The sequence below is a fragment of the Hyperolius riggenbachi genome, chromosome 9 (genome assembly GCF_040937935.1).
Source record: "Hyperolius riggenbachi isolate aHypRig1 chromosome 9, aHypRig1.pri, whole genome shotgun sequence".
Classification (NCBI taxonomy): Eukaryota; Metazoa; Chordata; class Amphibia; order Anura; family Hyperoliidae; genus Hyperolius; species Hyperolius riggenbachi.
This window is the reverse complement of record NC_090654.1, coordinates 227,752,109-227,774,128: the sequence shown is the minus strand read 5'-3', so window position 1 is coordinate 227,774,128 and position 22,020 is coordinate 227,752,109. Positions and strand designations below refer to the sequence as shown.

General features: G+C 41.7%; 1 protein-coding gene across 5 annotated transcripts in view; it reads right to left on the bottom strand.

The window, feature by feature from the left end:
* Positions 1-22,020, bottom strand: part of SIPA1L1 (signal induced proliferation associated 1 like 1) — a 370,713-nt gene that overhangs the window by 241,904 nt on the left and 106,789 nt on the right. Inside the window, exon 3 of one of the 5 annotated variants that reach the window (XM_068254095.1) lies at positions 283-342. The exons of the other annotated variants lie outside the window; for them this stretch is intronic. The gene's annotated coding sequence lies outside the window, so the exon portion shown is untranslated. The remainder of the gene's footprint in view (positions 1-282; positions 343-22,020) is intronic. 5 annotated transcript variants of the gene reach the window in all.

Below are 22,020 nucleotides of genomic sequence, written 5' to 3'. Positions count from 1 at the left end.
TCAGGATGGGGTAATCTAGCACTCCATAGGCTGCTTGACTCAATCCCCCTCCCGACTCCAGGTATTTTAAATGCACTATAAAACTAGATATATAATGCTACATACAGATAAGGGATAACAGTAGTCCAAAAATCATACATTCATGATCCCTTCTAAAGATAGTTTAGTCCCGATCAGTATACAAGTAGGTGCCCATTCTGTTACAGGATGTGGGTGAAAAGTACAAAATATGCTGCTTCAGGTTGAAATGGGAACTATAAGTTTGGGTCAGGAATGTAGTACCTCTGTTGGTGGATCACCGAAAAGAAAACAACCAATGCTGGAAGGCACTTGTACTCAAATCTAGATTTAAAAAAAAAAAATCACAAGAGATGGTTTCAGATTTCTAAAATCTAGCGTGTGTAACACAGCTTAAGATCTCACAGCTCTTCACAACAACATTCATTGCTGATGTATTTTTAGTAGCATTCTTTGGTTGTAAAAACATTGGATAATGTGAGCCAATAATTTACTATGTCTAATTACTATGACATTTGTGAAAACCCCACCGATACGTCCATCAGTGAAATATGTAAACTATGAAGGAAAATTAAAGAAACCTTTGTTGATTTATAGTTTCTAAATGTGTTTTCACCATTGGACACAGAATACTATAAGCAAGTCAAGATGTACACAAATCCATAAAGTGACTGAAACAAAGTGTAGCTGCACCGCCTGGAAATGACAGCAGATTGAATGCAGAAAAACCGACTCCAATGAATGCCTATGGGCCTGTTTCCACTAAACGCTTTTTTTCTTATGCAGATTTTCCCATAGGCATTCATTGGAGTCAGTTTTTTTGCATCCATTCTGCATCAATTCTGCATCCAATCTGCGTGTACTGGAAACAGGCCCTTAGGGCTATTCTGTATTCTGGGTCAATAAGGAAAATGTCACAGAAAATAAAGAGAATTTTGAACAGACCAAAAAGGCACGATCAACAATAACTACTGATACCAGTGATGATCACTTAGAGCTCTTTGATTCTTTTGTGTAGGTGCCCCCCCCCCCCCGGACATTGAATGGCCAGAGGAAACGCACAGTATAGTGTATGCTTCGATGGTCCTTTTGGTGCCCAGAGGAGATGCATTTCAACCATAGACTAAATGGCAAACACATTTTGCTCTATGGGATAAATTGCAGACCACACAGAAGTGTGGTCCGCTTACCGCAAAGAAACGGCTAACTAGGGATGATCAATGAAATGCAAATCGTTTCTCTTTGTATCCTAATTTCATGTAAATATTATGCAGCTTGAAGTTTGAACAATAAAAATTGCCAGGAAGTAATTCTGATTGGTGCACTTTCCAGATGCTCAACATGAAATTTAATGCAAGCAGAAAGGGGATTAGCCCCTCACTGATCATACCTACTTTTAATGCAGTTTCATAAATATAAAGAGATCAGAAAGTTGTTGAAGTCAGAGTTTTGCACTGTTCTTCTGATGTCACAGTGCATGCATTTATATAGTGCTGTCATAAGAATTGAAAGCACATTATGGTTTTAAATGAATGAGAATTAGCTGTGCTTCACATCTGAGTATGGTTATATATAACCGTGAATTAACAGCATATTATCTTTCTACAATCCCCAAAACCAACACTATTTGACATATCCTTTCAATGGGGAATTTAAACCTTAATGAACAAAGCAGTGACAGCTCCACAGCTGCGGTAAATTTGCTTTGACCATTAAAGTCCTTAATAAATATTTAATGGGCATGACTCCAGAACAGACTGCTGACAAATTCACAGCACCCGCAAGCAGAGCAGGCACTTAAATGCCAGATCCTATTCACATTCCAGAGCAACAGTCAATACAAACAGGACATAAAGACTCAGTATACATATAGAAAGAATGACAAATCAAAGTTTCAAATGGACTGAGGTAGAGGCAGCCCCATGCCTTGAAACCAGAGCCATTGCTAAATATTTAGGCTGTGGTTAATACCACAACCTTATCTAAATATAGGCCGCATAGAGACAGATGCCAAAAAAAGAAAGAGTTCTGCTCAAGACTGTCCCACACTAAAGATCCATACATATGCACAATTATGGTCGCCTGCAGGAATTGGGACTCTATCCCTCTGGCAACAGTTTGAGGCTGAGTTCTGTACAGATCGGTCACTAGCCTAAAGGCTAGGGATGTTTTCTGCTTCTGCAAGGAGAACAACGGTTTTGAACCTTTAACATAAAACAATGAAATGGTATGTTTGATGTGCAGTGCTAACAAAATGTTATTTTGAGGCTGGGAATGCACAGAGGCGTGGCACGGCTTCCCGACCAGGAAATGCAGCCACAGCCTGGAATTCCCTGGAGCTCAGTAGAAGCTCAACAGTGGAAGCAGCCTGCTTACAACTAGGATGGTATGTGATCTTCCACAGCATCGCTAAAGCCTTGTACACAAGTAAGAGGCATGTTGACCAGCAGGGATGGGGACTTGATTCTTTAGGTGAAAATGAAGGGCCAACACTGTAAAGATCAGTCGCTAGCCTGTGGGAGGGCCAACAGTGTGACGCTGGAGGCGTACATATGGTACTGTCACCAGTGAGCTGGAAACCCTGCTGTCGCTCAAATTCTCGGCACTGTTAAATAGTCTTGCCCCTTCAAGTTGTAGCAACTCATAGGGAGATGTAATTTGGGGTCTGGTGATCACTGAATTACTCTTGTGCGGGGCACGCTGCATAGCACTAGTGCTATAGGAGCGCCCAGCTTCGGCGCCCTGCTTTGCACAGGAGTGATGTCACAGAGCAGGCGGTGTGAGAGGAGAGAAGAATGCTCTCTGCCAAATCAATCTGGTTCATATTTACATTTGCAAGTAGGCGATTGTAATTTTGCAGTGATTGCAGTTTAAGATATCGATAGCGATCACCCTAAATGCACATAAAGAAAGTATAGGTCTTGGCTCATCCAGTCGTTCACACATTTTATTTTGCAGTTAATATTTTCAACCAAACATTAAAATCCATCTGAACACCTGTTGCACTTGTGTGCCACAAGCATCCTCAGCAATATGTGTACAATGCGCGTATGACACAAACTAAGCTAAATTGGTTATTTGTATCTGTCCAATATTTAATTGACAACATAAAATTCATGTATGCTGATCAAGTGATTGTGGGAGCAAATTTTGACAGTAAAAAATCTATGAGAATCTTACGTAGCAACAGGGAGGATTCTAATTGGTCCACCATGAACCAATGAGAATGTCCCTGTTGCAGCAGAATTCCCATTGTTTTATTGCAAACCAATGGTGTGCCCATGCTTCTGCTGGACTCCGATCACCTGCATTGGACCAAATTTCCTCAGGATGGGCGAGCATTTTGCATGCGGCAAGAAGCCTAGCAGAAAGTGACGCGTCCATTCCCATAGGCTACCATTGTAGCCATTTTGCACCACGTTTGTGAAACTATTGTAGAAAAATGTAGCAGGTCAGGACTTTGCATTATGGATCGTCCATGCACATTGTGATCGCTTTCTGGTTTACAATGTGAACGCATCCTATTAACAACATTGCGTTCACCATCCGTTGTTACATTTCCCTGCTTACTGGAAAATGCTTTCTTTTCCTGTAGTACAGGGATGTCAAACCGGTCCTTAGAGAGCCGAGGTCCTCACACATTTTTGCCACAGCTCAAATTAATCGATGGGTCTGAATCAGGAAAGGTGTGGTCCATCAGGTAGATCACATTCCTCTCTTTCTCAGTCCATCCTAAACACTGGCCTGGACCTGGCCCTCCAGGCCTGAAGTTCGACACCTGTGCTCTAGTGTGAACAGGCCCTTATGTTGGAAGTCCATTACAAGGCTTGTAAGAGTACGATTTGCAGTTTGACTTGGTGTAAAGTGTGAACTCATGGAAAAGCACGTGATTTGTATGATCAGCAGATGTGCAAAGCTCTGATTTGCTATGCCCACTCCCTCAGAGACTTGCATATCTATCACCTGACTAAACTGATCACATGCTTCTCTGTGAGTTCTCCTGGACAGGACCATCACTAGTGAGAACCCCCCTGAATGAATGATAAAACAGAAGAATGCATCATATAATCTTTAAGTTTCTGCTCATATAGTGCACAGCACAAATACTTTTGCAAATGATTATCATGGAAGCTTTTCTGGAAAACAGAACAGGGCTTAAACTGATTATTGAAAGCAACTGCTGCAGAGTCTGGAATGAATTAGCTTAGAACGTGTATGGTGAATACATTACCCATACGGGGCAGTCCTACTGCCAATGGAAACTATCCCTGTAGCCAGACATTGCAGTCTACTGGCTGATCTGTTCAGTGTGTGCAATGTATTAACAGCAATTTCAAGAAAGAGACAGGAAAAAAAAAAAAAAAAAAAAAAAAAACATGAAACCATTACTGTATTAATTTATGTTTTCCCAGCAACCCTCTCAAATATTTGGCTCACACTGACATGAAGAACACATCATGAGGCTGATGCTGACCTTTTAATAAAAAAAATAAAAAAAAAGGTCATGCTGCTAATTAGACGGATCTACACCATTAACACTCAGCACAGGCAGCAAGTAAACTCAAACACATGCAAGCTAATAAGAAAATCAGTCACACGGTAATGAGGACATTTGATAGTGTTGGACAGATCTTCACTTCTATTCAAACTACGTCTGGCTGACAAGTTGAGACTCAAATCTTATTTTCTCCCTGTGTTTTCTGTCAAAAGCTCAAATCCAGTTTGAACTCTTGCACGGCTTTGCACTCCATGTAATATTTTGCCTTTCTCCAAAAAGCTTATAGGAACAACAGACGAGTCAAAAACATGGGCCTACACAAAAAGTAATGTGTGTATGTTCCATATCAGCCTAAAGACCCATAAAGTAAAAAAAAAAAAAAAAAAAAAAAAAAAAAAGTAAAAGAAAAAGGTAAAGTAAAAAGTAAACTTGGGTGGAATAATATGCAAGAAGGGGGTGGGGACACGATAGTGTATAAAAACACTCAGGGCTGGTTCAGACGGACGTTTGCGGAGCGTTTACTGCCAGCGTTCGGGGCTTGACGTTAAACGCTCCCATTCAAGTGAATGGGAGCGTTTGTACCAAGCTTTCACGCGCATTTACGCGAACGCGGAGTTCGGGTCCCGATTTTCACTGGCGTTCAAGGAGCCCCTGGAAGCTACATGTTGCTTCCAGGGGCGGTTAATCGCGACGGGTAATGTCCCCCTAGGGGAAGAAAAAACACGACCGCATCCGAACGCAATGCGAACGCTGCTGAAAGCCCGAACGCATTGCGGCCGCGACGCCAACGAACGCGACGCCTCCAAACGTCCGTCTGAACCAGCCCTCAGTCAGTTGAGATACAGATATTCTCCAGATAACGAACAAAACAGGGACTGCAGGGATTGTTCTGAACATGCATCCATTCTTAAGACCGAACACTGTGCCATCTCTGTCCCAGATATGATCCAATATCACTACCCCCACTACAGCTGCAAGCTTTGTACTGCTTGCTGTATTGTTAAGCTTAGTTCTTATGCTCCCCCCCCCCCCCCTTGTTTTTTACCTCCATCACTCGTACCTGCAACTGTTTAAGATTCTGACTGGTTGCTCTGAGCGAGTGTTTCAGTCATTTTTGAACCTGTCTTGACGAATCTCCCCACTGCTCTTGCCTACATCAGGCTGGATTCTTGCATGTTTGGTGAAGTAAAAACTTACTTTACATGCCCATTGCTGTCTTTATTTTTCAATAACCCAACTGATATCTGCAATGAAAAGAAATGCTTTAAGCACACAGACTACAAAGTGTGCTGAGAACGTTTTAAAAATTCATCATTCCTCTGTGCCAAGAAGGTATGTGGCAGTTGTCTGCTCCCACAGCTGAGAATGGAACAACAAAGTCAGAGATATCACTGACTGACATCCTATAATACATACTCTCTGCATGAACACATTTCTAATCACTGTAAACCCCAAGAGCTGGCCATAAGCTGAACATTTCGCAAAACTATGAAGAAAAATCTGAGTTAGGATTATTGCCCATATGTTTTTTCTAAAGTTGCTTTAAAGTCCACCTAGCACTGAATGAATGCATTACTCTTATCTACGAAAAAGGAACAACTTCTAGCAAACAGGTCTACAGAACTATAAAGAAACTAAAAAAGATGAATCTGGTGCATTAAAGTGAACCTGAAGTCTATACACACACACACACACACTCACACACACACTTTCCATTGTCTAAAGGCTCATATACACACACGTCCAGCTTAATGCACAGCCAACCGCACAACATGACCAACCACACATGTGTACCTGACAAGTACGTACACACACACACACGCTAAACAGCCAACTCACTTAAATACCATTTGAGAAAGCTAAATGACAAACTGCACATCATGTCCACAGTCACAAAGTTGTTCAAAAGACTTTTACACACATTCCAACCTGCCTCATAGTTGGTCAGATTGATCCTCCAGTTGGATCTGGCAAACAACCTGTTACCAGTTGGTCATCTGGTTGTTTTCCCACTCGTACCCACGCACAACTTATCTTCCAACTGGCAAGTTTGGAAGATAGTCGGACAGATTGTTGGTGGGTGTGTATGAGCACCTTTTTTTTTTTTTTTTTTTTTTTTTTTTTTTAAATCTTTTATTTCCAAAAACAAAATACATCACACAAGACCAAAAGCGATCTGTTGCATACATAACATAGCATGGAATAATTTGTAGGCAGCAATATCTTTGTCATAGCATCACATCTTTATATATTAACAGTGTATTAACAGTGGCCTCCTGTTAAGAACCTATTAATTTGAGAGCAGTATTGACCTATGTATAAGAAGATTATGTGATGCGCCCCTCTTTTGAGGTCTACTGTGGCTAAAAAGCATCTTTCACTTACACACTGAAAATTGTCATCACAAACGCAGCGCAATGCAATCACCAATATTTGCAAGATGCACGTTCCAGAGCGATAGTGATGTGATCAAGTGGGTTTTCACAGAGCAACTGCAGTTTCAGACAGAGGTGAAAAAAAAAGCATAGGGAGAATCTTATGTTGGGAGATAGCAAAAAGAAAATTTGAGTAAGGCCCGGTTCAAATTGGCTTTTTTTTGTGGAACGTAGACGGAATGTATACTGTACGAACGGAACGGATGTGAAAGGATCCAATGTTAACCTATTGGACCGTTCACATGCATCCGTTGGTAGAGATACGTTCTGTATGTTCCATTCCCCAGACCTGAAAAATGCTGCAGGCCATAATTTTCCAGACCGTTCTGTCCAGCAGAACAGAACCAGACAAAAAATGCTGCATTGGGGCAATGGAAAACTGAACGTTCTTCACACTTGTGAAAAAATGGACCGTTCCATGGGGGATGGGGGCATGTGGCGACACGAACCTGAGCGGTGGGAGGGTGTAGCAGCCAGGCGGGTGGGTGAGCGGGGGTAACCGGGCCTTAAATGCATACCTAAAGGCCAGCGGTAGAGGCTTCGGTCTTCTTCCTTGTGTAATCACAGCGCAACAAGAGGAAGCCGCTGCCATTATGTATTTGCTGGCAAACAAAGTGAAAACCGATCCGATCCATCGGTGATCAGATCAGTTTTCACAATCAGTTTGCCAATGTGCACAGAGCCATCCAGTTCCGGTGAAGCGGAGACTGGATCCGCTCACCGGATCAGTTTGGCTCACATTTTCTAATGTGAACCGGGCCTTACACCACAGTTGCTTTGCAATTTTCTTGCGCTCACATTTATTCAAAAGCGCATGCAGTATAACGGGCCCTGTTTTCTCATCTTTGAAAATGGAAGACGCCAGATTAATTTTCACAATGTGGCTTAATACCTTCAAGCGTTTGAAATCCAAGCAAATGTTAACGTAGGCATTCCCCAGCATTCCATTGAATGTTCCTGTGTCTGCCCCAGCTAAGAATTATAATGCTGAAGCAAGATGGTTTGTAGTTATCCTTTTATGACTAATATTTACATAAACATTAAAGAAGAAAGTGGATAAGTGTACATAAAGCAAAACCATATCAAATGCAGTATAACCCCCCAAAAAGTATTTCTTGCTTCAAAGCTAAATGTTTTTAGCATGCAAATTCCCTAATGTAATTTTAGAAATCAACTGAAGACAGGAATGAACATTTGAAGACAGAAGGAATGTTGATATTTCTACGGAAACCCCAATTTAAGCTTTAGAACTGAAAGAAACTGAGGCAAGAGAGACCTATTTAATACATAAACCCCATGCTTCAGACTTATTAATGAAATTGACTGTGGCAGTGGAGAGAACAGGAGGGTTGCTTTAATGCACCACTGTGTGTAGAGAGAGGGGTAGGAGGGGAGGATCTGACTGAAGGATACTATAAAATCTTAAAATGCATCTACAGCTACAGAGTCTAAAGAGTAACCACTTTTATAAAAACAGTACTGTATATTTTGTACAAGAAGACAACTTTGTATCTATGAAACATAAGTCATTTGTAAGAACGATACTATCTGTATTTTGATTTCTTAAAGGAAATCTCAAAATCACTGAGAATCGAATTAGTCCCTCCCTCCTAATTGCTATTAAAGATGAACTATAGTGAAAATGGCATAATAAATAAAATTGCTTATTGTTTATAATATCATTTATAGATTGCTTACCCATTGTAAAATCTTACCTCTCTCTAATTTACATTCTGAAATGTATCACTAAATTGATCTGTACGGATTGTTCGTTTACTGAGAGTTCTATGCACAAAGGCGAATATTGCTTGCTTGGCAGTTGGAAAAAAAAGTTATTTCCCACAATGCAATAAAGTTCACAGACAAAAAAAACTGTCCGGACAATGACATCACACTGTGGGAGGGTTTCACCAAAATATGAGCCATACAGACCCCCCTGATGATCTATTTGAGAAAATGTAAAGATTTCTCGTGGTAAAGGGGATATCGGCTACTGATTGAGATGAAGTTCCATCCTGGGTTAAAGTTCCTCTTAAAGCCTCATATGCACGCCTGACTAAAGTTGGGCGAGGCGGCGGATGATAAACGCCTCAGCTACTAGTCAGCCGCGTGAACAGAGGCCCCTGACCAGCGACCACCGCTCAGTAACAGCAGCAAGGTCCCATGGTTGGGGAAATAAAACTACTATTTGAGCTTACTGGTCCTTTTGCTCACAGCTGGTTACAAACTGAAAAGGAAAGAAAATATTAAACAAACGATTGTCCTATCAATCTTTTAGAGCCCTAGTCCAGCCTTGCATTTTTTATGCATTTAACTGTAAATTTTCCAAAGTGGTTTGTGTTAGCTGAAGTATCATGACTGCCCAGTCGAGTGGTGGGGTAATGTGATCCCAAAATTGCAGTGCACTGGAGAGAAGTATGAAAGGAGGAGTGGACAGGGGGAATGGGGTAGTTCACACCTATGTTATAAGAGAATTAAGGATGGTAAAGAAGAAGATTAAAAAAAAAAACTTTATTCAAATAGCACAAGTTGAACAGCTGGCTACAGAGGAAGTTTGAGTAGATGATAAATCTTTTGCAGCTGTTTACATTGAAATGCTAATATTTGTGCAAGTATGATGTCTATACAGTGGAGGAAATAATTATTTGACTCCTCACTGATTTTGTAAGTTTGTCCAATGACAAAGAAATAAAGTCTCAGAACAGTATCATTTCAATGGTAGGTTTATTTTAACAGTGGCAGATAGCACATCAAAAGGAAAAAATAACCTTAAATAAAAGATAGCAACTGATTTGCATTTCATTGAGTGAAATAAGTTTTTGAACCCCTACCAACCATTAAGAGTTCTGGCTCCCACAGAGTGGTTAGACACTTCTACTCAATTAGTCACCCTCATTAAGGACACCTGTCTTAACTAGTCACCTGTATAAAAGACACCTGTCCACAGAATCAATCAATCAAGCAGACTCCAAACTCTCCAACATGGGAAAGACCAAAGAGCTGTCCAAGGATGTCAGAGACAAAATTGTAGACCTGCACAAGGCTGGAATGGGCTACAAAACCATTAGCAAGAAGCTGGGAGAGAAGGTGACAACTGTTGGTGCGATTGTTCGAAAATGGAAGGAGCACAAAATGACCATCAATCGACCTCGCTCTGGGGCTCCACGCAAGATCTCACCTCGTGGGATGTCAATGGTTCTGAGAAAGGTGAAAAAGCATCCTAGAACTACACGGGAAGAGTTAGTGAATGACCTCAAATTAGCAGGGCCCACAGTCACCAAGAAAACCATTGGAAACACATTACACCGCAATGGATTAAAATCCTGCAGGGCTCGCAAGGTCCCCTTGCTCAAGAAGGCACATGTGCAGGCCCGTCTGAAGTTTGCCAATGAACACCTGAATGATTCTGTGAGTGAATGGGAGAAGGTGCTGTGGTCTGATGAGACCAAAATAGAGCTCTTTGGCATTAACTCAACTCGCTGTGTTTGGAGGAAGAAAAATGCTGCCTATGACCCCCAAAACACCATCCGCACCGTCAAGCATGGGGGTGGAAACATTTTGCTTTGGGGGTGTTTTTCTGCTAAGGGCACAGGACAACTTAATCGCATTAACGGGAAAATGGACGGAGCCATGCATCGTGAAATCCTGAACGACAACCTCCTTCCCTCTGCCAGGAAACTGAAAATGGGTCGTGGATGGGTGTTCCAGCACGACAATGACCCAAAACATACAGCAAAGGCAACAAAGGAGTGGCTCAAGAAGAAGCACATTAAGGTCATGGAGTGTCCTAGTCAGTCTCCGGACCTTAATCCAATAGAAAACCTATGGAGGGAGCTCAAGCTCAGAGTTGCACAGAGACAGCCTCGAAACCTTAGGGATTTAGAGATGATCTGCAAAGAGGAGTGGACCAACATTCCTCCTAAAATGTGTGCAAACTTGGTCATCAATTACAAGAAACGTTTGACCTCTGTGCTTGCAAACAAGGGTTTTTCCACTAAGTATTAAGTCTTTTATTGTTAGAGGGTTCCAAAACTTATTTCACTCAATGAAATGCAAATCAGTTGCTATCTTTTATTTAAGGTTATTTTTTCGATTTTCCTTTTGATGTGCTATCTGCCACTGTTAAAATAAACCTACCATTGAAATGATACTGTTCTGAGACTTTTCATTTCTTTGTCATTGGACAAACTTACAAAATCAGTGAGGGGTCAAATAATTATTTCCTCCACTGTAGGTGGCTGGCTCTTCTGCTGTAATGCATTCACCCCTCAGGACCACTCGCCTCATGCATGAGATGAAGTGGTTGAAATATAGGTTACAAATATCGCTTTGCTTGATCCAAATGAACTTTATGAGGCCCTGATTCACAGGGAATCTGAAGTATGAAGAACACGGGGCAGCCATCTTCATCTTCTAAAAATTCCAGTTCCCGGACTTCTGTGCTGATGCTCTGTCTCTAATACTTAGTCACTGGCCAAAATGAATATCCAGATCAGATGCTTTGACTCTAGTCTGACGCAATTGGCTGTATGCTTGTTTTTCAGTGACACTTAACAGCTACAGCCAAAAACTAAGCATGACAGCCAGGCCACTGACAGTTCATAATGGAATGAAGAGAGTAGCCTCCATATTCCTCTCACTTAAAGTGGATCCGAGATAAAACTTTTCCTCATTGCATAATTGTGTTCCTTACATATAGTTTATAGGGCATTCCTCAAGCCAAATACTTTGTTTTAATACTCTAATTCCCTGTAAACTAAACAAGCCTCGCCCACAGCTTTTCTGAGCGCCTTGGCATTTTAGCAAGGGCTTATGGGAGCTCAGTCTGGGCAGGAGGAGGAGGTTACTAGCCAGAGATTTCAGAGGCAGAGGGGAGGAGGGAGGAGGAGAGGGGATTGAGCGGAGGGCTGCGGATGCTATCTGCTTGCCTGTGTGTAATGTGACAAACAAAGCATGGCTGCTGTCGTATCACAGGAAGAAATGATCATAAACATTTGAAGTTGTTTGCAGCTAGATTTGCTGTGTAAACTTTCTAAACTTTAGATAAGATATACAGAGAAGTTACTTGTTATAGTTTTTCATCTCGGATCCGCTTTAAGGTTCTTTTTAAAGGGAACCTTAAAGAGAAACTCCAACCAAGAATGTAACTTTATCCTAATCAGTAGCTGATACCCCCTTTTACATGAGAAATCTATTGCTTTTCACAAGCAGACCATCAGGGGGCGCTGTATGACTTCTATTGTGGTGAAACCCCTCCCACAAGAAGCTCTGAGGACCGCGGTACTTTTGACAGTTTGGCACAATGTAACAAGGTTCACAGACAGGAAATAGCTGTTTACAGCTGTTTCCAACGGCCAAAACAGCTAGCAGCAGCTACATATCCTGCCCATAGTAAAAATGTCACCATGTAATAAATGTCAGAATGTAAATCGAGTAGAGGAAAGATTTTACAATGAGCAAACACTGACTAAATCATTTATACATAATTATAGTAAAAATTAAGCACTTTTTTATTACACTATTTTCACTGGAGTTCCTCTTTAACTGAGAGGGATATTGATGTTTCCTTTTAAACAATACCAGTTGCTTGGCAGTCCTGCTGATCTCTTTGGCTGCAGTAGTGGCTGAATCACAAACTGAAACACGTATGCAGCTAATCCAGTCTGACTTCAGTCAGAGCACCTGATCTGCATGCTTGTTGAGGGGCTGTGGCTACAAGTATTGGAGACACAGGATCAGCAGGAGAGTCAGGCAACTGGTATTATTTTAAAAGGAAAATCCATTTCCTTCTCAGTTTAGGTTAGGTTTCCTTAAGTAAAAAAAAAACTGCTATGTTTTGTTACAGCCAAGGATCAGATGCAACTAATGTATCGCGCACATTCAAAAATGACACAAATCAGGGTACAGGATGATTTTTATTACGACATTAGTCATGCAATTGCTTCCAAATTTCTCTTTGAACAGGTCCATAGAATGTGGTTATAAAGCAATTACAACTGCATCATTTTTCTTGTATGTGAAGACACGGAATTGTAAAGTGAACTTATCTATGCCTGCAAGGGAAAAAGGCAATGCTTTACACTGTTCCTGTGATCTTGGATGCTCCATTGCTCAGTCTCCTGAAGACTCCCTGAGTGATCAAAAACAGCTCATCTTCCAACCACTAGAGGACAGAGACCGAGGCCAACTGTCTCACCATTGATTATAACGCAAGCACCATCTGTCTGTCTACCATCTGCCTTACCAAGTTTTTGATGTTGAGGAGGCTGCCTGCATGAGGCCTGAAAATAGAGAACAGCAGGACTGTGGCAAGAGGAGAGCACCACCACAGACTTGAAGACAACCAGGGGAAATCAATTGTATGATTACACTTACCAGTGCATTCCCAGTTACCTTCACAGCCCATCAGTATAGTCATTCTACTTAAATGGTATCATCCTGATTTAAAAACTTCTTACTTATGATTAACAGGTTATTAAATGTTTGTAAGCTGCAGCAAGATATAAACTGGAAATTCCAATACTCAAAAGGAAATCTTAACTTTGATGCCCTCAAAAAACAACAAACATTTACAAATTGCAATGAGTAAAGCATAACAGCTCTACCTAGCATTGTCTACTGTAGAGACAGGCATTTCAGGCCACAGCTGTGTGACGTAAGTAACCTGACTGAATAGAGACTGGTAACACTGGGTGTATCCGCAGATGGAATACTAAATTGTGTACAAAAGGTGTCAGTTCACCAAAAAGTAAACTGCTGCCATGGTGGTAGGAAAGCATATCAGAATCAATTCCAAGGTTTATAAAATCATAGCTGGCTGGAGACTGAAAAAAAGTGATTTTTCTATTTAAGTATTGTGTATTTATACAGAGCTGACATCTACAGCAGTGCTTTACAGTGTATGTAGTCTGTCAGAGGCATTTACAATCAGACCCCTACCATAGTTATATACACGTACATTCGCCCTCAACTTGTGCCACCTGCCAAATCAAATAAGCCTGTGGGTGGCACTGCGGGGCTCCAAACCGCATCGCTAGGCAAAAGCAGGGCAGTGTGTTCTGTGTCTGACTAAGACAAGAGTGCTATCACCACTATGGTTCTAATGCTGGGCATACACGGTACTTTTATTCCCGCTAAATGCTCGATTCCGGCGCGTCCCCGCGGGCGCCTGGATCGATTCCCACGAGCGCTTATCTTCTGCTTGTTTTCTTCTACTGTCCTGCCCGTGGTATCGAGCGGGGAATCGATCCGGCGGGTGATCGAGCACGTCGGATTTTATCAGCGGCTCGATTCAGCGGGAATAAACGTACTGTGTATTCCCAGCATTAAATACTTCCAACTTTCTATGCAGCTATCAGTCTGCATCAGATCCTTTCTTAGGGCCATCTTAGAGATTCGATAAATTTGTGAACATGCCCTGTTGGTCCATTAGGTGCACCGGCTGAGTAATCTAAGCAGCAGAAGGCGGCAAATCAGAAAAAAGGCTAGGGTCCCTTCCAAAAGGATGGCCTCATTGCAGTGGAAGGGTCCAGCACAGAGTACTTTGCATGCAAACTGTTTTGGAAGCTAACATAAATGTTAATTTGGTGCATCTGTTTTGAATGCAAGATGTGTACCCTGCCTATAATAAGGCTCTGCACACCTATGCTGGTAGTCATTCAGATGCAGCCTGCTTTGAGTAGTGCTGCCATCTCTCCCTTCTGTCTAAAAAAAATGTATGTTTACCTTATGGCTAGCTGCTTCCATTTTATATTTTTGTTTGCATTCCATGTCTATCAGAGGTTAGGGCTTTAGTGCATAATTGCAGCATCTGTTTTGAATACAAGGTGTATGCTGCCTGTGGGGGGCTCTGCACGCCTCTTTTGGTAGTCATTTAGATGTGGCCTGGTCTTAGGATGTGCCGCCATTTTCCATAGAGCATTTTACCTGTGAATACAGCTGATACAGATTTAGAGACCGATCAAGTTCTTCTGATAAACATCTACAGTAGCATTATGGCATGGTGTAGCACACCAAGATTCCTTCAGCACCAGATTTCCAGGAGATGGTCAATTAATGTCTAAGCCAAGGCACTCAGCTACAGGAATGTATTCTTAACCCTGAAGATTTTCCATCTCCATCGTTTACATGGCAAACCTGAAAAATGACTGGGAGACAGTTGCATGCAGAGAATTTTTCAATGAGTAAATTATATTAGGTTTAAATGGAGGGGAAGAAAGATGTATGACTTCTACATTCCGCAACACTAGTGTTTAAAAAGCCCCAGGCTATGAATTGGTCCGACATTAAATCTTCTGCCAGATGCAGCATAAAACAGGGGGAGGAGAAAAAAAACAAGCGTACGTAATTGAGAGGAAAAGAAATCAAGATGCTAAAATTTTAACAAATGCTAAGCACAAAACGTCTCTGAAGTGTTTGGAAGCCCGAGGACATATATATGGATGAGGAAACAGTGATAGGATGGAAAGCAGAAAAGCTGAAATTGACTTTATAAGGGAAAAAATGGACGCAGAAGGAGCAGCCACTTTCATTCCATAAGAACTGAACTTACATTAGAAAAATATACTACTACATTTTGAATTTAAGCTAAATTGAATACTAAGAAGAAGAAGTGGCAACTATACGTGAACACCCGAAAGCTGCAGATTTGGATATATTTTGTATGAAGGCAAACTAAACTTCAACAGTGTGATCTCTGCAGGTGATCTCTTCAACAGTGTGATCTTCCTCTGTAAACTCAGTACAGTAAGCAGGCCTTGGTAAATCATTGTCTTGTAATAAATCCATTTTATTGCACAGGGTGGCAGCAGTAGACATGTTAGAAGCACAGCAGTCTGCTCCAGAGACAGTGGCTTCCACTCAGGGGCGCAACAATAGACCATGCAAGGGATGCAGCTGCAGGGGGGCCCCGTGGGGGGGGGGGGAGAAGTTGCTTTTCCCTGTCCTGAGAGACTGGCAGCTAAGGGCACAAAGAGAAGAAAAACTTTCTGCTCTCTGCACAATTGTTCTAATGACTGCATCTGCTCAGCCACTGATAAGGAATCATACAAAGTTTTGCAGACAAAGATTTGTAGACAATCCCTATTGATTGTTTTGCAGGGTCTTGTGTACAGTGCTGCTCTACCCCCAGCCTTTTTACCCCTTCCCAAGTGCTGTGTACTGTAGGGATACTGGAAGAGTCTGGGCGCAGAGAAAAATTGCTTTATATTCTTTGCACAAATGGGGGCCCCATCCAAAGTTTTGCAGAAGAGGCCAGTATTTTCTAGTTACTCCCCTGCTTCCACTGCACTGAAGAGTAGTCTGTAGTCAACACCCTGTTGTGTACATACACTACACAACTATATTGGTTCTTAATAAAATAATATTTCAGGGTTCCCCCACACAATCTCACTTCATAGAGAAACACAGTAGGGAAGAAGAGTGGCCTGTGTGTGCTCATGCGTATGTGCTCTCTTATAGACCGAGGGTTGAAAAAATACCTAAAGCCAGGTAGCCAATGCTACTAAAAATTCTTTACAAAGTTGAGAAACAGAGGCACCAGGAGAGGATAAAATGATTAAAAAAAAAAAAAAAAAAAACAGGATTAACCACCTGTTCACCTCTTATTTTGTTTTTGTAAAAAAAATTACAGCTGGCGCTTAACTTCAGAATTTTTTTTTGTCCAATTGTTAATAGCGTGGGCTCCAACAAAACTCATCTATGGTGTAAAACTAGGATCTGGGGGGAGGTGGGAGGATAAAGTCTCAATATGTAGACAAGGTAAAAAGACAGTGGGAGCCTAACATTATGGGGGGTGGAGAGGGGGGTGGGGACAGTGTAAAGATTAAGATGTTGGTAAAACTTCAAGTAGCCCATTTCATGTACACAAAATTGGTAAATGTGGTGGTAAAAATATAAAGTGCATGGTAACCAATGCTCGTAGCCTTGCAAATAAAATAGACGAACTAGAGTTCATTCTGAATGACAAAGGCTATGATATTGTGGGAATAACCGAGACATGGATGGACGAAAGCCATGACTGGATAGCTAATTTAAAAGGATACATAAATGTGTTTAGGAGGGATAGAACAGGGAAAAAAGGTGGAGGGGTTTGTCTCTTTGTTAAGAATTCTTTTACAGCTGTCCTCAACGATGAGATGGAAGAAGATTGTGAAGATGTGGAGTCCATTTAGGTAAATATTCATGGTGGAAATAAAAGTTGCCAATTGCTTATTGGGGTATGCTACAGACCACCTCATATTAATGAAGCTGCAGAACTGCGATTACTACAGCAGATTGAAAAAGCTGCAAGTAAAAATGAGGTCATAGTTATGGGCGACTTCAACTTTCCAGACATTGACTGGGGTATTGAGGCTACCCATTCTGGTAAAAGCAGCTGATTTCTGGCAGCACTACAGGACAATTACTTGACTCAAATGGTAACGGAACCAACTAGGGGGAATGCGTTGCTGGATCTGATCATTTCTAATAGACCAGATAATGTATCAAATGTGCAGGTTCAAGAACAATTGGGAAATAGTGATCACAACATGATAACGTTTGATCTGGCGACTGATAGGCCACGGGGCAGCGGGACCACTAAAACTATGAATTTTAGAAAAGCAAAGTTCAATCAAATTAGGCAGGCACTAAGTTTGGAGAACTGGGATAATGTACTACAAGGGGAGGACACTGAAGGGAAATGGCAAGCTTTTAAAAACTTATTCTCAATCAATATTGTAGTATGTATATCCCATATGGAAACAAAATGTCTAGGAATAAAAAAAGGCCTCTATGGATGAATAGAAAGGTTAAGGATAAAATGAAGAAAAAGAATGCCTATAAGGTCCTAAAACAGGAGGGGACCGAGGCTGCACTAAGCAATTATAAGGAGTGCAATAAAAATTGTAAAAAAGAAATTAGGCTGGCAAAAAACGAAGCTGAAAATCAAATCGCTAGGGATATCAAATCTAACCTAAAAAAGTTTTACAAGTACATCAACTCTAAAAAAAGAAAGGTTGAAGGTAGGACTCCTAAAGGATGAGGGTGGGAACTCAATGGTGGATGACCAAGGTAAGGCAGAGTTATTAAATGCTTTCTTTGCTTCTGTCTTCACAAAGGAAACAGCACTGTTGCAAGATACAGAGGCAGAAGAGTCTCAATCTTCTAACTGTAATATTAAATACTTAACGCAGGAAGAAGTGAAGGCCAGATTAAATAAATTAAAAATAGACAAGGCACCTGGCCCGGATGGCATGCATCCTCGGGTCCTAAGGGAATTAAGTTCAGTTATAGATAAACCCCTTTATCTTATCTTTTGTAAATCTCTTTCAACTGGCAGAGTCCCAGTGGATTGGTGTACAGTCCACGTTTTCCCACTATTTAAGAAGGGCAAAAAATCAGATCCAGGAAATTATAGACCTGTAAGCTTAACATCAGTTGTATGCAAACTATTTGAGGGGTTACTAAGAGATACTATACATGACTTCATAGTAGAAAATAATCTTATTTCTCAGCATCAACATGGGTTTACTAAAGACAGGTCCTGTTTGACTAACATGCTCAGCTTTTATGAGGTAGTGAATGCTAATATAGATATTGAGAATGCTGTAGATGTGATATACTTGGACTTTGCAAAGGCCTTCGACACTGTTCCCCACAAAAGTCTGGTGCAAAAGTTGAGGATGCAAGGACTGGGGAAGAGTCTGTGTGCATGGATAGGGAACTGGCTAATGGACAGAAAACAAAGAGTTGTTGTCAATGGATCGTACTCAAAATGGGAGACCGTTAGCAGTGGGGTCCCACAGGGGTCTGTACTGGGTCCAGTGCTCTTCAATGTATTAATGACCTAGTAGATGCAGTAGTGAGCAATGTTGCTATTTTTACAGATGATACAAAATTGTGCAGAATCATCAACGCTCAGGAAGAGAGTGTCATATTGCAACAGGATCTGGATAGGATGGCTATATGGGCACATAAATGGCAGATGAAATTCAAATGTTGAAAAATGTAAAGTCATGCATTTTGGTCGTACCAATGGTCTAGCACCATACAAAATAAATGGGATACAGTTGGGGACATCAAACTTGGAGAAGGACTTGGGAGTACTCATCGACAACAAGTTAAATAATTTTACTCAATGCCAAGCCGCTGCAGCTAAAGCTAACAAAATTTTGGGATGCAATAAAAGGGAAATAAAAACTCGAGATGCTAGCATAATATTGCCCCTGTTTAACTCTCTAGTAAAACCACATCTGGAATATGGAATTCAGTTCTGGGCACCACATTACAAAAAAGATATTGCAGTTTTAGAGCAGGTGCAGAGACGAGCAACAAAGTTGATCCGTGGGATGGAAGGTCTCGCTTACCAAGAAAGGTTAGATAAACTGGGTTTATTTAGTCTAGAGAAAAGACGCCTTAGAGGAGATCTAATTAACATGTATAAATACATCAGAGGGCAATATAATAGCTTGGCAGATGAGCTTTTTGTCCCTAGGCCTTCTCAAAGGACTAGAAGACATGATCTGAACATGGAGGAAAAACGTTTTAGCCATTTATTTAGGAAAGGGTTCTTTACAGTAAGAGTGATTAAGATGTGGAATGCATTGCAACAGGAAGTCGTTATGGCAAACTCTATACCTGCATTTAAAGGGGGCTTAGATGCTTTCCTTGCGTTGAAAGACATCCATGGCTACAATTACTAGGTAATGTCTAATGATGTTGATCCAGGGATTTTATCTGATTGCCATCTGGAGTCGGGAAGGAATTTTTCCCTTTTGGGGCTAATTGGACCATGCCTTGTGGGGGGTTTTTCGCCTTCCTCTGGATCGGCGGGGATGTGTGGGGGGGCAGGCTGGGGTTGTGCTTTGTACTGGTTGAACTCGATGGACGTATGTCTTTTTTCAACCAAAATAACTATGTAACTATGTGTATGCTGAATGTCCACAGAGGTCCCAACTTACAGCTAAATGGTTTTAAAAGATCTGCAGCTTTTACTAACATCTTGCTGCTAGATGCCACAGGACATCATCCGAGGTGTTGTGGAAGCCAAGCTCTGTCAGCACAAGCAGTGGCGTAACTAAGGAGCTTGGGGCACCAGTGCGAGTTCTACACGAGGCCCAAGCACTCTATTGATATGGAGCCTTAAAACCTACCAAGGATAGCTGCAGTGTCAGAGAAGTGTATATAGAGTAAGGAAACAGTTTGGTAAAGAGAATCCGAACACCTCTCATAGTCATGCCTTTAGGACTCCGACCAGTACTGCAAAGTACTAAAAGATGCATACCTTTCTGTAGCTTGTGCTCTCTTTCATTTGATATCTGAATCGCCGTTCTCCAACAAATAGTTTTCATTTGATTTCAATTTAAAAGTCACGGCTGTGACTTGGCTATGTTGCAACTTCCAGGTCACCCCTGTCTTCTCTGATAGAGAAGTGCATCACTGAATGAAGCAGGAAGAGGAAGTGACACGCATGGCCATTGCAAGAGGCTCCTTCAGAGGGTTCATAGCATGACTTTCTTGGAAGTGGTCTGGCTTAAAGGCATGCCCGTGAGTGGTGCACGGAGTCCCTTTAAGGATTATCACAATTTAATGCACATATAGAGGTGTTTATTACCAGCATAGCACCAATGCATAGCTAATAAGATGAAGGAGGACCCCTCTGTGGTCGCAACCTGTGCATTCCCTATTGCTACGCCACAGGGCACACGGAGGACCTACACAATATTGAGGCTTTAACGCTTTGGCTGATCAGTGTATACAGTTATCAGTGGTACTCTGTATGATTGATGATGAATGGCTCCTGCAAAAAAGACGCAGCAAAATTTTCACAGAAATTACTGTGCAGGCGGCTCTGAAGTAGGATTATAATCTAGTAATTTGAGCACATGCTATTTACAACTCCAAATAACCCAAGATTTCCACTAAGGCTTCTATTCTACAATAAATGCAACTTTAAAAATTCTTCGCACTGTCAAGCAATCTGCATAACTATCCAGCTGAACAGCGGAAAAAAAGACATTCTAGAAATAAACAGTTGTGCCTACGCAGTATTTATAATGAGCTGCCGCTTACGTAAAAAAAAAATTGAATTACAGCAAAATGCTGCCATCTGGATATTTTAAGGGCCATTCGTTCAGAAATGAGTCCGTATCAATCAAGTTGCTAAAACCGATCTTTAGGGAGCGGGGCTTCATGCCTGCTGCACACCAAGAGACACCATTTTCACTGCTCTGCCGAGAGCGCAGGGGGCTCACAATGACACGTGAACAGGAAAATAAATGCTCATTACACACCATGAGGTGATTAAATCCTAGATCATCCATGTATTAAACATACAACTTCACACGGGAATACAAACGCTCCACAAATGAGGCAATGAGAGGAAAGACACAAACGTAATGTGCAAGGACAAACAAAATACTTCCATTCACCCCACTGGGACCAAAATTTAATTTACATGCTTGCAAAATTTTATTAAATCCGATGTGGAATGTGCATGTATGAGATGGGGGAGGGAGTGCACAAGAGACCAATGACACACACATCCCAGAAACCAACAGATGCTTCAGTGACACCTTCCCTCTTTAAAAAATGCAAAGATTTTTGTCTACAGAAAAAACACGGTGAAGGAAAAGAGTAAAGGTGTATAGGAATAGAGAGAACAGCTGAACAATACTGATAGAACCAGATTTGGAGACACTACAAGAGCAGACCGTTTCCAGCATTGAGAGCTGCATATCTGTTTATTAGGCCACTCAAGGTACCATGCCATATTAAAGGGAACCTTAACTGTGGGCGGGAAAAAAAAATTCACTTACCTGAGGCTTTCCCAAGCCTCCTGCAGCCGTTCTGTGCCCGCGCCGGTCCTTCAGTGCCCTCCGGTCTCCCTCCACAGCTAAGTTTCGTTTTCGGCCGACTACCAGTCGTCCTCCGGCCAAGCGTCTTCTTCTTTCGCATTCAGTCGTAAAGAGCCGTAAAGCGCGTCCGCATCACGCAGGACGTGTCATGCGGACGCGCTTTACGGCTCTTTACGACGGGGAATGCGGAAGAAGAGGACGCTTGGCCGGAGGACGACTGGCAGTCGGCCGA